At 37.1% G+C, this 15,095-nt stretch overlaps 1 non-coding gene across 1 annotated transcript; it reads right to left on the reverse strand.

Annotated features, from left to right (window-relative positions):
- Positions 1-6,345: 6,345 nt before the first annotated feature.
- LOC145783716 (U6 spliceosomal RNA) lies at positions 6,346-6,452 on the reverse strand. The gene has a single exon (XR_014290937.1). It is a non-coding gene; the product is annotated as a U6 spliceosomal RNA (small nuclear RNA).
- Between the last annotated feature and the right edge of the window lie 8,643 nt (positions 6,453-15,095).

Raw genomic sequence — 15,095 nt, forward strand, 5'->3', positions numbered from 1 at the left:
GGTTTCAATTTCAGTGATGGTTTTCGGGAGATGGTTCCACACTTTAACTCCACTAAACTGAATGGATTGTTGGGTCAAGCTTTTGGAGAAGTAGGGGAGGAAAAAGTGATTGTTGCTTCTGGTTGATATTGAGTGCAAATTGTTATTAAGTTGAAATAGAGAATTAAAGCATTGGGGTAAGTGATTGTGTTTACACTATGCCAACGGTAGGCTAGGCTGCCATCTGCCACCTTTTTGGCAAAGAACGCACAAAATCTCGAAGATTTCGAGAACAACAATTATCAAAATTAAAAAGGAAAGAAAAAAGGTTGGTTTAAAACTCAAGATCAAACAGGCAAAAATGACGACAGTCTAATGAAAAAAGCGGATATCATACACATCCAATACCTGTAGCCTACTCGGTAGGCCTACAGGCTGTACCGAAAATAAATGATTGAATTTGTTACCGTAAGCAATTCATATTTGTTTGGACGAAAATAAGCTGGGTCCCTAACTTGGCTACTCGATCGCTTAAGAGAATTTCTCTGAATAGTAATGTTTTGGTTGGAATAAACAACATTTAGGCTACACTGCAGGGGTTCTTAAACTTTTTTTAACGCGGACCCCTTAAAACAAAAATTTAATTGGCTTGGACCCCCTTTGTAGCAATAAAATTAAATTGAATTGGTAACAAAATTTATGTTTTATTAAATTTAAGAAATAGCGAATGCAGATTGTTTTTCAATCATCATCATCATCAGTCGCTATCTCCGCCTGCGGCAGATTGCGCATCAACATGGCTTATTTGTTTCCAAGAGTGGCGATTTTGAGCCAACTCGCCCAGTGTCGTCAAGTGGAGTCCGGTCCATGATTGAATGTTGTCTTGCCATCGTTTTGGTTGTCTGCCACGTTTTCTTTTTCCTTCTACTTTGCCTTCTGTGCAAACTTTGCTGATTCCGAATTGTGATCTTTTAGTGTGGCCGAACAGTTTTAAAACTTTTGATTTTATTATTGCTGCAATTGGATGTAGTTTTGTCATAGTTAGAAAATCTTCTATTTTTGTGTGATCAAGTAGCCTTTTGTTGGTCATGCTTCTCATGATGTGATTTTGGAAGGTAGTGAGTTTTTTCATCGTTGATGATGTCCAATTTACGCATTCTAGACCGTACAGCACGACTGGTAAAACGTAGGTGTTGAAAATTTTTGCTTTCAGTTTGATTGGGAGTCTATTGGATGTTAGAATCTTTTTGTTCTTTTCAAATGCTGCCCAGCCTAAGCCAATTCGGTGTTGCACTGCAGTCTTTCCATCGTTGGTTGCGGATAGTCGGTGGCCAAGATATATGAATTCTGGTACTTGTTCTATTTGTTTTCCATAGAGAGTGAGATTGAGTGTGTTGTTAGTTTTGTCGGTTGTCATACATTTGGTTTTGGACACATTTATTTGGAGGCCGAATTTAGCAGCATTTTTTGACAGAGCATCTAGGTATTCCTGCATTTTCAGTTTAGAATTATTCAAAATGGCCATATCGTCTGCGTAGCTTAAGTTGGATATTACATGACCGCCGATGGTGAATCCAGTTGTATACTTATTTTCTGTTTCTGAGATTATTGCAGCCGCTACGATGCAAAACAGGATAGCAGACAAGACATCTCCTTGCTTAACACCTTTTATAATATCAATTCGTCTGGTTGTTCCAATGTCTGTTTTGATTAGTGCTTTAGAGTCGTCGTACGTTGCTTTCAAGAGGTTGATGTATTTTTTGTTGATGGAAGTTTTATCCAGAAGTTGCCAAAGGTAGGGTAATTTAACACTGTCAAACGCTTTTTTGAAGTCAATGAAGGTGATATGAACGGGATTGTTGAATTCAATAGACTTTTTCAATATCTTTGATTTAATTTCATTAATGTGAAGGAAGCTGCTGTTTATCTTCAACAAGAACATGAAATTGTGGCTTTGTCTTTGATAGGACAACAGCAACACGCATGTCATCCTTTGCATCCAACCGGATCCGACTCTTTGTTTTGATAGTTACCAAGGATGAAAATCCTGACTCACATAAATATGTAGTCGCAAAAAGGATTATAGCAGCCATGGCTCTCTTTACCAAAAGAGGATATGCTTGCATCAATGAACTCCAAAAATCGCCAATACTTTTCGAATTGAAAGACAATTTTAATGAATACCGTAATAAACGTACGCAACAAAAAACAGTAGGCTACAATACGATAACAATTATCAGGAAACGACAAACTAGAAATCATCAGCGTTGTTTGAACTTAATCATTTTTCTGTTGAAAAATGTATTCCATTTTTGACATTATACACTAAGATTTCCATTGGGCCTTCATAGACCCCCTAAAACTAGTCCGCGTACCCCTTGGAGGTCCATGGACCCCAGTTTAAGAACCCCTGGGCTACAGGGATGTCAACTTTCAAACAAAACAAAATCTGATCAAATATCTATGAACAGTAGGATTTTCGAGTAACCTATATCGGCTTCGCAACAGCAATCAGTCTTTTTCCTTGTTTTAATTTTTTGAACATCAGGCTATTAACGCAATTATTTAACGTAAGCTTTAACGTAATTTGTCAGGGCTTAACTTTTGTCACCTTTAGGCTATGACAACGGAAGCAACAACTCAATAACTGATATAGGCTACTGTAGTCTTTCGCTGCTTCCTGCCTGTTGTGCCGGGCCGGAGTTAGATAAAGAGGGGCTCTAGGGCTAAGGTCATTCCTCTTTTGAGACCTCTAACCCAGGGTTTCCCAAACTGTGGTCCGCGGACCATTGGTGGTCCGCAACGACTGCACAGGTGGTCCGTGGCGATACGACAAGAAATAAAAAAGTTACACATATAGCCTATATACGTTGTGCAGTAAATCAAATATAGTTATTACTGTCTGAAGCCTTTACAAATTGTTTCACCTAACGCAGGGGTCACCAACTGGCGGCCCGCCACGCTGTATCGTTGCGGCCCGCGGAAGGTATCAGCGTACAAGTATAACCAAAAATACTTTTCTTGAGGAGTTAACAGCATGAAGGCAAAAAATACATTCCGAGAAGCATATTTTCGCTTTGCATGCGATTCCACCGACCGACCAATCAGATTATAGTTCTAGGTGGGGGTCAGGGGTGCATTCCTAAATTTTTTTGGGGGGGGTTCTAACACTTAGCTGTGTTGTTATAGACAAAGTATGTATAAGTAATCGGTGTAGGTTAGCCAACAATGTTTACCTTTTTTAAAAGGAAACACTGTTCAGTATGTTTTTACTTCTGAACATCATGTCGAAAAACAACCCATGCTAAAACATAGCTTGAAGTATAGAAAAAGGTAGAAGCAACAAAACGTGGTTGAATCCGATATAAAATTATAAGTTTGAAATTTGGCTTGGTTGCTACAGTGCTACACTGCAATCTCCTTTGCTTTTTTTTTTACTGCGTAGGCCTGCTCTTGAAACTCGATTTGCATGAGCTAATTCCAATCTCTTAACTCAATTGTAAACTTATTTGTATGAGCCAATCCTAAGCACACTTGCAAAAACATTGACTGCAATAGGAAAGTAGGCTAAGGAAATGCATTCTTGAAATGAGCGCTTGTGGTTGCAGATTTGCTATATAAGAACCAATAAGCTGCCAATGTGACTGTTACACTAAAATCTCATTTAGTTATTAACGAACAGTTTAAAAAACTCCAATTACAGCAAAAGCATATTCCAAGTTGGTGCAAACGAGATTACACAAAACAAATAGCCTGTCTGCCAGGTCTTTGGTTTTATAGGCTAAATTATAAGCACCACGACAGTCCTTGATTTTAGCCAGCAAACAGTTTTTGCAGAGATCTGAGTTCATTCAATGTGGGCAGCTTAGAGTGCTTAACTTGAATATCCATAGCCGACCGATGAGTCTGCAACCACTTCTGAGTTGCCGCAGTGCCATTCCATAGATGAGGAGGTGGTCCATTGATGCTGATGAACAACAATGCTGAAACAAGTGATATGGTCAGCCGTGATCGTAGCGGTGTGATGACCAAGTACATTTGTGAAAATCCACGTTCGGCTTCAGCAGAACTTATAGCAACCATGTTTAGTACTACGTTCTTGAGCAACTTTATCGTATCTGGTATATGACAAGGATTGTCAAAATACAATCGAAAATCGGAAATAGGAGTGATGACATGAAATCTCTCCTCTATTTTTCGTAATCTCTGCTCCCCTTCTTGCCTTGGAACTTCGACTGCAGCAGGCCATAACTCTGGTACAATAATTTCTAAGCTCTTCACAGAATTTTCATTGTTGGTGTCCACCATCCTGCTTCCAATGTTGTCAACCAAAGCTTGAATAAACCGATCACGATCAAAGGAAGGGTAGTCTCTACGTCGAGCTTTGAACTGGTCCAATATTGTGCCTTTAAAGGAGTAGTTTTTTATACTTCCGGGACTCAAGTTAACAACTTCATCAAACAAATACTTTCCTTCTTGAATAGCCTTTTTTATTTGAAGTAGAGAATTAACAGTCCATTTGACACGACGATTAGCTACTACGAAGTTGATAGGCCTATTCCCAGTCTGGAGAGTTTCTGACAAAAGTGATAATTGGCGATTGCTATCAACTTATGTTCGTGTTTTTTTGCAGTTCTGTTGTGAGAAAGCTGTTAAAGTAGGGCTACCATATGTCCTCTTTTAAGAGGATTTGTCCTCTTTTTTGAAGAAAAATAAGTTGTCCTCCGAGGACACCCAAAAATGCTCAAATGTCGTCTTTTTTTTATATTTTCAGTTTTCTTGCTCATATTTTCAACAGGATTTCATTGTTATGTGACTTTTTCGCAATTTTCAACCATTTCTGTACCAATGCAACATGCTGATTTATACATTTTCAAAAAAACATTGGCGTACTATTTGATCTGTTTTTCTCAACAATCCTAGACGTTCATTGTAACATTACATTGCTTTGTAATTGTCGTAGGTATAGCCAAATTGTGCTCAGCGATGAGTGCGAGCGGAACTGCAAATCCACTTGTGAGGGAATTTCCTCATTTGAGGAGATCTGATCAACAAATTTATAAAAAAGAAAAATTGGGACAAATTAAAAAACAAATTGTGACAATCAAAAAAATGTCCAAATCACAAAGAAATAAAACATTAAAAAACGCAAAAACTTGCAAAGAGTTTGACATGTTTACATTTTAAGGTTCTCACACTTTTACAATAGTTATTGTTTTACCCAGATCTATTTTATATTCATTCAACGCTTGTAGACGTTGCTGATTACCAACTTACAATAATAGTTTGGCCATTTTGTCAAGTGAAGCAAATCGAAAAAATAATCCAAAGTGTACTATGCAATGCATAATATATAACCTACTTCAAAATATATCGTGGCATAGCCTACTTACAACTTAGGTTACGTGGGTGTAAATGTAGAATGAACTTTATCTGTGATCTAGCCCCAATGGTAGGCTACAAGGAAGGGATCAGCCTTATAGTTGAGTCTGTCCTTAGTAGGCTATCTCATTAACAGCTGCATACAACTTCAATTATAATTCGTGCAAGTAGTTTTATAATTTCATTAAAGCTGATCCTTTTTTTTCCAAAAAAAGTTAAGGCATGGCTAGTTGACTACCTAAAGATACTGCCTGATTTGTCACATTTTTATTATCACATCACATTTTTATTTTGTCACACAAATCTAACAAATCGGCTTGCAAAAAACAAATTTGTCTGTTTTTTTGTGTCTGTTTTTTTGCTGTAATTTTTGCTGCATAAACGTCTATAATTATCCAAAAGGATTTAAAATTCTTCGTACGTAACAATCTATTCTACGTATTTTACTCGCTAGCGAAACGTGTCCTCTTTTTAGGCGATGAAAATATGGTAGGCCTAGTTAAAGTGTTACTTGTTCAGTCGAGAAGTTGTTGTTCAGCCAGAAAAGATGAAAAATGGAAGCTTGATCGAGCCCCCCTGAGCCCCCCCTACATCAAGCCTTTTCGTATTTCGGGGGCTGAGCCCTCCCGAGCCCCCCCAGAAATGCAACCCTGGTGGGGGTTGCTTAAAGTTATTCCAATGCGATGTCCAGCCACACTGTCCCAGTGGTTGATTAAAACGTCTGTTTTCGAATTTCGAAATTGTCTGTGAGCATAGGGTTGCTTATTTTAAGTTTGCAAATGTCATGTACACACTAGTGTGCGTTTCACCGTTATTGTGTTTCACGAGCAGTGTTCTTATTATGCAAGTTTTTGTTGGCAAAATAGGTCGGTGTGCCAACTCAATTTATAATAAATTGTCAAAATATTATATGTAAAGTTAAAGACTTTTTCTGATTGTATTATGAAAATATTTAGCTTAGTACTGCAAAATGTTTTTGTTTTAAGAAATATGGAACGCTTCACCATTTTGCGTGTCATCCTTGCGCAGGGACCATGCTAATCTTCTCTGTATCGTTACAATTTTAGTATATGTACTGCCGAAGCAAGTACAGCAAAATGTTGTTAACCAACAAATTCTTGCCATGCTGATAAGCACCGCAAGTGACAGTTGTCCATAATAAAAAAAAAGAAGGTTTTATAGACTCTCACAAAAAGGATGAAAAACCAACTCATTGCTTTTTTAGAGGGAAGACTGTTCACGAATTACGATTTTTCGGTGATTTCCACAAGCGTTTGTTTCATGGTGCCTGGTTTCTTTTACCCTGTTATTGGAGCCTATTTTTCGCTGATATGTTTGCAAGTCATTATTGTTGCCTGTATTTCGATGTGTCAAACATTTCCTTGTTTACTGAAATTGTTAATTGCAAGATATCTTTAGTGAAGCGAAGTGACAACACCACTTTTGCTTGGCGATGAATATTCTTATGAAACCGCTCGCCTCGCTATAAGTGCGCAAAACAAGTGGCCTCGTTTATTAGGCATTGTTAAAAAAGTCAAAAGTGTTGTAAAAGGAGCTTGGCCTGGCAGTAGCCATGGCCCCCTCTAGTGTCTGGCCTGATTTGTCACATTTTCTTTGAAAACATTAACAGTCTGAGTTGCTGGCAAAACGTGGCAGTTTTCTTGAAAAGATAGCCATTGCTGAGGTAAAGTTAAAAGCAGTTGATTGATTAAAAGTTCATGTGTTATTGTAACTTTGAGTTAACTAAAGATGCTACAAACATGATTTATTTGTCACTGCCTGTTTGCCAATACTCAACTGGCTATTTAGTAAGATTTTTCTTTAATGTAGCCCAGCCAAGTCCACAGTTTAAACCACTGAAAATGGGTCTGTTATCTTTTTGCAGCTGCTTAGTTGATAGTTAAAACTTAATAGGACCTAGGCAGTTGAACAGGCATGTGTCAGAATAGGTTAGGTCCATACCAGTTCAGTTTTTTTTTTTTTATTATTTCAATCTACAACCAAACAACAACTTGATCCTTGGCTATGTTTAACAGCACATGAGGCCTACAGCTGTTAGCAATCACACTTTAGATGAAGAATTTTGCTGTTATAATTTGGCTTTTAAAAACATTTTTGAAAGTTGTAGTTTTGTATTTAATTATTTGTGTCCTTTCTTGTAAAGCTTTATTCATCAAAAAAATATGGCAGCATTATTGAAAAGATGGCTTGTGAAAAAAAAGTTATAGACAACTGATGTGTTGTTGTAACTTTGAGTTAACTGGACACAAAACAAGCACAATTTATTTACTCAACTGACTATTTGAAGAAAGCTTAGTTTAGTGTTACCCAGCCAAGTCTAGCAGTTGAATGGTAGGCTAGTGGGTGCACTTTCTCGATATCAGTTTCTAACTTAATGGTTCAAACTAAAAAGGAGCTAGGTAGTTTAACAGGGATGCAACCTAGTTCGTACTCTGAACAGTTCGTACCCTGAAAATATCGAGAAAAACAATTAAAAAAAGCGGAAGTCGCTGATCGCAGTTTCCGCAAACATTTTAAAATTTTTACCCTGAAAAGATCAAGAGAAAGATAGCACAAAGCCGAAGTCGCTGATCGCAGTTTCCTGCTAACCCTAACCGTAATCCTTATCCTAACGCTAACCCTCGCTCATTGCAGTTTCCGCAAACATAATTCCGCAGTTTCCGCTAACCCTAACCCTCGAGTTTGTTTGCGGAAACTCCGATCAGCGACTTCGGCTTTGTGCTATTAAACTGCGATCAGCGACTTCAGCTTTTTTATATTTTCTCTCGGTCTTTTCAGGGTATGAACTGAGGGTACGAACTGTTCAAGGTATGAATTAGGTTGCACCCGTTCAACAGCCATATGCTACAATAAGTTAAGTCTACTCTACATGAATTTCACCTTTGGCTAGGATTAACAAACAGGATTAAATTGATTCTTGTTATTTTTGTTTTTACTAATATGACATTGTTTGTTCAAATTGACCTTTGTTTCTCCTTAACATTGGCCATGCTTTTGCATGGCTGATAAGAATTGAAAGAATTAATATCAATACAATTTATAGAACCTGGTCAATAAGTCTTTCACCTGGAAAGGCAAAACACTCCAAACTTGAAAAGATTTTGGTTCAGTTCATCAGGCAACTAATCAAAAGTCAAAGTCTATCAAAACCAAAGTATAAAAAATAAAAAGTTATCAAACTATATAAGCAAAGCACTATGTTTTGCATTAGTTACTTACAATCATGTCATAAAATGTTACACCAATAAAAGAAATGAGCTATTCTGTAAACTGAAAGTCTCGTGAGCTTTTAAGATGAAGGCATCAGTTTTTGTTTCAACATCAGCTAACGTTTATGAAAAAGTGAAACATTATGTTAAAACACAATGTTAGTTTAGTTGGCTAGTATCTTTTATATTTCAATATCATGATCAACATATCTTATTTTCATTATTTCACATCACTAATCATCACATTTTGTTTACAAATTGCTTTTAGCTTAAGTTCCATGCTTAATACATTTGTAATTTAACATGACCAGTAGTTTGAAATAACACAGCAAAGCATAAGAATGGTTAACAAGTGTGTTGTTTTTGGATGCAAATCAGGGTATGATAATCAGAACGAAAAAATATCTGGCTTCTCATTTCCATTTAATAAGCCTGATTTGTTGGAAAAGTGGGTGAAATTTGTTAACCGTGCTGACTGGAAACCATCTAAGTCTTCCATTATTTGTGTACAACATTTCAAAGAAGAACTTTTCACTCAAGGACAGCGGAATACATTGAAGTGGAAAATGCAACCAGTTCCAACAATACATACTCAAAGTATCCTGAAGAGACCTTCAACCATACCAAGTATCACTTTGCCACGAAAGGCCCCCAAAGTAAGAGTTTATCGAAATGATGAATTAGAAAAATTTCAGAATGTGGATATAATTAAAGGTTTTGCTGATTTGGGCCCAAAAAATGGCCCGACTGGTTATCATTGTCATAAAGCCGATGATTACATTCTTTATTACAATTTGGTATTTCAAACAGAAAGTGGTTTTCCATCAATTAGAGAAGCCATCAGAGTTGACAATAACTTAAATGTGAAACTTCAAGTATGTAGTATGCCAGTGCCTCTGCCATCATGGTTTGTTAATGGAAGAAATGCTCAACTTACCAGATATAGCATGTTGGCAAATTTTCCTGCGTATCTGGCTGGCTGTTGTGAAAATGAAAATAAAATTATTTCGGAAATGAACAAATTGCAACACTATTCTGCGAAAGGACGTGCACCATACTCAGCTGAGATGATTCGATTTGCTCTTTTAATTCGATACACTTCCGGACAAGCATACAGATTGCTATCAGAAATTCTTCCATTACCATCGATGTCTTTGCTACGCAAGCTCAGAAAAGGCAATGTAGATTCCTTAAAAGCAGTCAAACTTCTGTTGGAAACTGAGCAGATTTCGAAAGATGTAGTAATGATGGTTGATGAAATGTACCTTCAAAAATGTGTGCAGTTTTCTGGTGAAAATTATGTTGGAAGTAATGATGATGGCGTTTTGTACAAAGGGATAATGGCTTTTATGATCCAAGGATTAAAACAATCTGTCCCGGTTGTAGTGAAAGCGTGTCCAGAGACCACTGTTAAGGGTGAATGGCTTGCTAGAGAAATGGCAGATTGCATAGAACAACTTTCTTTGCAAGGTTTCAATGTTCGTGCGGTTGTCACTGACAACCATACTAGTAATGTTAGTGCATTTCGAATTTTGCAAACTATGTATCATTCAAACGATGTCCATTTCATTGAACATCCACAAAGCAGTACCAAGACATATTTGTTTTTTGATAATGTGCATTTAGTAAAAAATATAAGGAACAACCTACTAAATGGTAGAAAATTTGTATTTCCTCCATTTTCGTTTGGTGTTGGTGATTTGGCAAAAACTACTTCAGATGGAGGATACGTTGCATGGTCTGACTTGCATCACATTTATAAAGAAGACGAAAAACTATCATCCAACTTGAAAAAAGCCCACAGGGTGTCCTACAAAGTTTTGAATCCCTACAATAACAAGCAAAATGTTTCTCTAGCTCTTGCTGTATTTTCAGAAACAACAGTCGCTGCAACGAAGTGTTATTTGCCTGACAGAGATGATGCAGCTAGCTTTCTGAAACTCATTAATATGTGGTGGACCACAGTTAATTCTAAAACACGTTTTTGCCCGAATAAGCTGGGAAATGGAATGATTCCTGACGACGGAAAGATTGACTTTTGGTTTTCCTTATCTGATTGGCTGGAGTCTTGGAGATCATCATCCCATTCTTTGTGCCTCTCCAAGCAGACCAGTGATGCTTTAATTCGCACATTGCGTGCACAAGGAAGCTTGTGTAGGGATCTTTTCGAAGAAGGTTATCAGTTCATTCTTACAGCAAAATTTCAATCCGACCGACTAGAACGACGTTTTTCACAGTATCGCCAGATGAGTGGAGGACATTTTCTTGTTAGCTTACGAGAAATTTTGCAGAGTGAAGACACTTTGTTATGTCGATCATTGTTGAAGCGAAGCATAAATTTTTGGAAAGAAGGTTTAATGAAAGATCCGCCTAATCCAGAGAAGTTTATGGAACTCTTGATTTGTGAAGATTGCGATGTGGACACTGTGGCACTTTCACCAGAGAGCGAGGATGTAGGATTTACCATTGCTGGATACATTGCAAAGAAGTTAAAGAAACGACTTTCCTGTGAGGAGTGTAATGAAAATGCAACAAGCGAATCAACTGATTGTCCATATTTTCTCCATTTATCACGTGGTGGGTTAACATCTCCCTCTTCTTCTTTCTCTGAATTTGTGTGCAAAGGTTTTGCTTTGTTGGACCTCCATGACAATTTCATTCATCGCCAATCTTTTATTTCTACTCGTGAGGCTGCTTTGTGTATGCTACGGTACCACTTGAATGATATTCAAGTTCTCTGCGACTCTCACCATCAGCAAGGTATAGAAATCACCTTGAAAATGCTGGTCAACATCTTCTACAACAACAAACAAAAGCTTGTTAACGACTCGGTTGTGAAAGATACTGTCACTGCGTTCAAGAGAAGGCAACGAGAAAAGCAGACTTAAACATTGTTGTTGTAAGTACGAGTTTTTTTAACTTAACTTGTGGTTTGAAGGTAGTAGCTTAGCCTACTCATGTGCCATAGTAAAAAGTTATGCGGTAGCTGAAACATGAGGATTTAGTTTAAGTGTTGATTTGATTTTTTACAGATTCGATGTCATTTGCACTCTCCAGAATATTGTGCTGCAGGCAGGTAGAATATGGCTACTGGCGAAGGTCCTGCCGTAACAAAAAACCTAGTGACCGCATAAGGTTGCCTCTTGGCGCGGTTGGAAAACCTTGTAAGCTGCAAGAAGCTTTATTATTCACATTCTAATCTGTAACAGAAATGTTACAACACTCCAAACTGAGGTATTGTGCAGTTCTTCACAGAGGTAAGGCAAAACATTACCCAATCAGGCACTAGTTAGTGTCGAAACGGCATTATTTAGACAATTTGAGTCAGCCTGTTAATAAAATTCCTCAAAATGTGACAAATCTGGCCTTATCTACAGTGGGCCATGCAGTAGCGTTGTTCCATTAATTTTGTTGCTGCGGTATTCTAACATAAATATGAACAACATGTAACGCTGGATACTGGGTACGAAATGCGTTCTTTTCTAGCATAAGAGTCAACCTACCTAAAATTTTATTAGTGCGGCCCACCACAGCTCTCCTTAGTGCCAAAGTGGCCCGCATGCAAAAAAGGTTGGTGACCCCTGACCTAACGGATCATCAGAAGGTCTTATTCATAGTTTTCATTGTTTTACGTTGTACAGTATGTACCCTGTCAAAGATATAATTGCCGCGGTTCTGTACAACTTAAATGATTTCGAAAGCTTTTGTTATCCAGTATAGTAAATCTTACTTGTTGCACCTTCGTTGCAGTTAAAAAGTTATTTACGAAAAATTCTCGAACATTTTACTTACTCAAAACAAAATAACAGCATTCATAAAGAAACTCAACATATTGAAAACAAGGATAAATGATAATGTTGTGGATAGGTTTCCTGTTCTGTGTGACTATACATTACCAATAAACCCTTAATTAATACAGAGTTGATTTTCTCTGACGTTACACAACAGTTGGAATTGCTTTCTGCACATTTCAAGAAGTAGCCTACTTTTTAAAAGAGACGTATGAGAATTTTGACTGGATTTTAAACCCTTTTGTTGTTACAAAGACTGATCTGTCAGGACGAGAAGAAGAAGAATTAGCCGAATTATCATCCGATTGAACTTTAATGCTTAGTTTCAATCAAACAGCTATTGCATCTTTCTGGTTGAGTGTTGTGGAGGAATACCATTGCTATCACAAAAGGCAACTAAAATTTTATTGCCTTTTGCCACGACCTACATGTGTAAGACAGCATTTTCAGCTCTTACCAACATGAAGACAAAATACAGGTCCAGACTTTCTGTGGACCCTGACTTACGAGTTTGCCTTTTACAAATAACTCCGAGAATTGATGACTTATGCAATAAGAAGCAATCCCATCCGTCCCATTGATGTTGTCAATTTTTTAAATCAACAAAAATTTGGTTTTATTCATTTTTATCTTTGTATTAGGGGTCCGCGAATAAACAGATTCACAAATAGTGGTCCTTGGTCCAAAAAAGTTTGGGAAACCCTGCAGTCTAACCTCTACCCAACAGTCATAGGCTAGAGACGAGTAGCCCATTTCAAACAACCACTGACACTGATGCCGTACCGGTAGTGAATTATTGGTTCTGGAGAAATGCACGCAAGTGTTGAAATTTACCATTTGAAGATAACCTAAGTTTGTGATTTAATGCTGAAGATTGAATAAGGCGGTTCACCAGGCATTTAGTTAGAGGTGTGCAAAAATAACAGTTCGTTAAAAGTTAGCAGATAATTTTTTGAATGACTATTAACAGTTGGTTTGCTCGACGGACTTATTGTTCCACAATGAAACTAACAAGTTGAAAAATATGCTACATTTAAATGGATACCCGTCATACTTTTTTGTTAAAATATCAAAAGCTTTTTTGGATACGAAACCGAAAGATACTGTAAACCCGAAGAAGACGATTTTAGCAACTTTTTTGATGTACCATTTTTGGGAAAAGATTCGGTAAGATTTTCAAAAAATCTAGCTAAAATTGTCAAAAAGAAATTTGATTGTGACATTTACCCTGTATATAGAACGTTCAAAGTAGGCAGATATTTCCTGCTGAAGTCGCCTACGCCCTTTGCTCTATGTTCTAATGTCGTTTATAAATGTAGTTGTTTGCGTGATGCAAGCCTGACATACATCGGTATGTCAACAAGACATTTATCGACTAGAGCTGGGGAACACCTCAATTTGAATTCTGTACAGAAAAGCGCAATTAAAGATCACATTTTCTCATGTACAGAATGTCAAAACAACGTTTCTATCAAGCAATTTGAGATCATGTCCAGAGGCAGGTCTGGGTATCAAACTAAGATCTTGGAAGCCTTGTACATAAAACGTCACAATCCACTTTTGAACAGACAATTGTAGGCTTGCGGCTCGTCTTTCTTGCTCTCTGTATTTTAAAATTAGTTTTTTTGCACCTTGCCTTTCTATCATATCATGTGATCTGTTTAACACCTTTTGATGCAGTTACCTTTGATTCTCGTGGAGCCTATCGTTGAGTTTGAGCTAGTCAGAAGTACTGTGCAGTTTTTGTATTTTCCTGTTTATAGATTTAGTTAACCATTGTATTTTATTCAGATGTAGCCTAGTTAAGTTGTATGTATATTATTCCTGAAGAGGACATCTTGTGATGTCGAAAACGTTCGATATTTAATTGTTGCGTAGTTTTGTGTTTTTTGTAAATATATTAATCTTTAATATGTTAAACTTGATAACGTTGCTCGGCTTCGTATGCCTATGGTTCAACAATAGTGATTATTTCCCTCAAAATCGAGGTTGAAAGCAGAATAGTCTCAAAGCAGCAATCTTCTTTTTTTCGAACAGAAAGGGTTTTCAGAAATAGTTTACCAGACATTATTTACAAATTGAGTGCTGAACAGACAAATAAAATAAGCAAAGATACGTTTTTAGGTAAACATACAATGAACAAACAAAAAAAAATGTTCAAAGCTACCCTGGCGTTTAAAGTAGCCCCGGTTTAGGGTACTGAATCTGCACGCTAACTAAATGGGCACCCTATGAAACTCACGGTAGTGTTAATGTAAACCTATGTCATGTTATAGTAGAATAACGTGCAAACTGAAAGGAAAGCAAACTAAATGATTTTTTTTTTGGTTCTGTTTCAAGACTGAATTCACACACTGAACTGAAATGCTGAAGGCATTATTTTCCCGCGAAAAATGACGTACTTCCGATTTTCGCGCGCTGAGCTCGTGGGCAAAAGTCAGCTGTCAGCAAGTGTTGCCAGTTTTATAAAATCTTTTTAAATTCTGTCTCTTATCACATCCCAAACAGCAAAATCTGTCATTTTTACATTTTTTTTTATCAATCAGTCATCACACAAAATATCAGATTTACACAACATCAAGCAGGCTACATCAAACAACATACAGTACAAAATACTGTTGTAGTGGATATAAAATGTAGAATTAAAATAGTCATCAGAAGACATAATATTAAAACGTGCCTGAATGAAAAATTATGTAGTGGGCTAAATATC

This window comes from Aplidium turbinatum, chromosome 14 (assembly GCF_918807975.1).
Source record: "Aplidium turbinatum chromosome 14, kaAplTurb1.1, whole genome shotgun sequence".
Taxonomy (NCBI): Eukaryota; Metazoa; Chordata; class Ascidiacea; order Aplousobranchia; family Polyclinidae; genus Aplidium; species Aplidium turbinatum.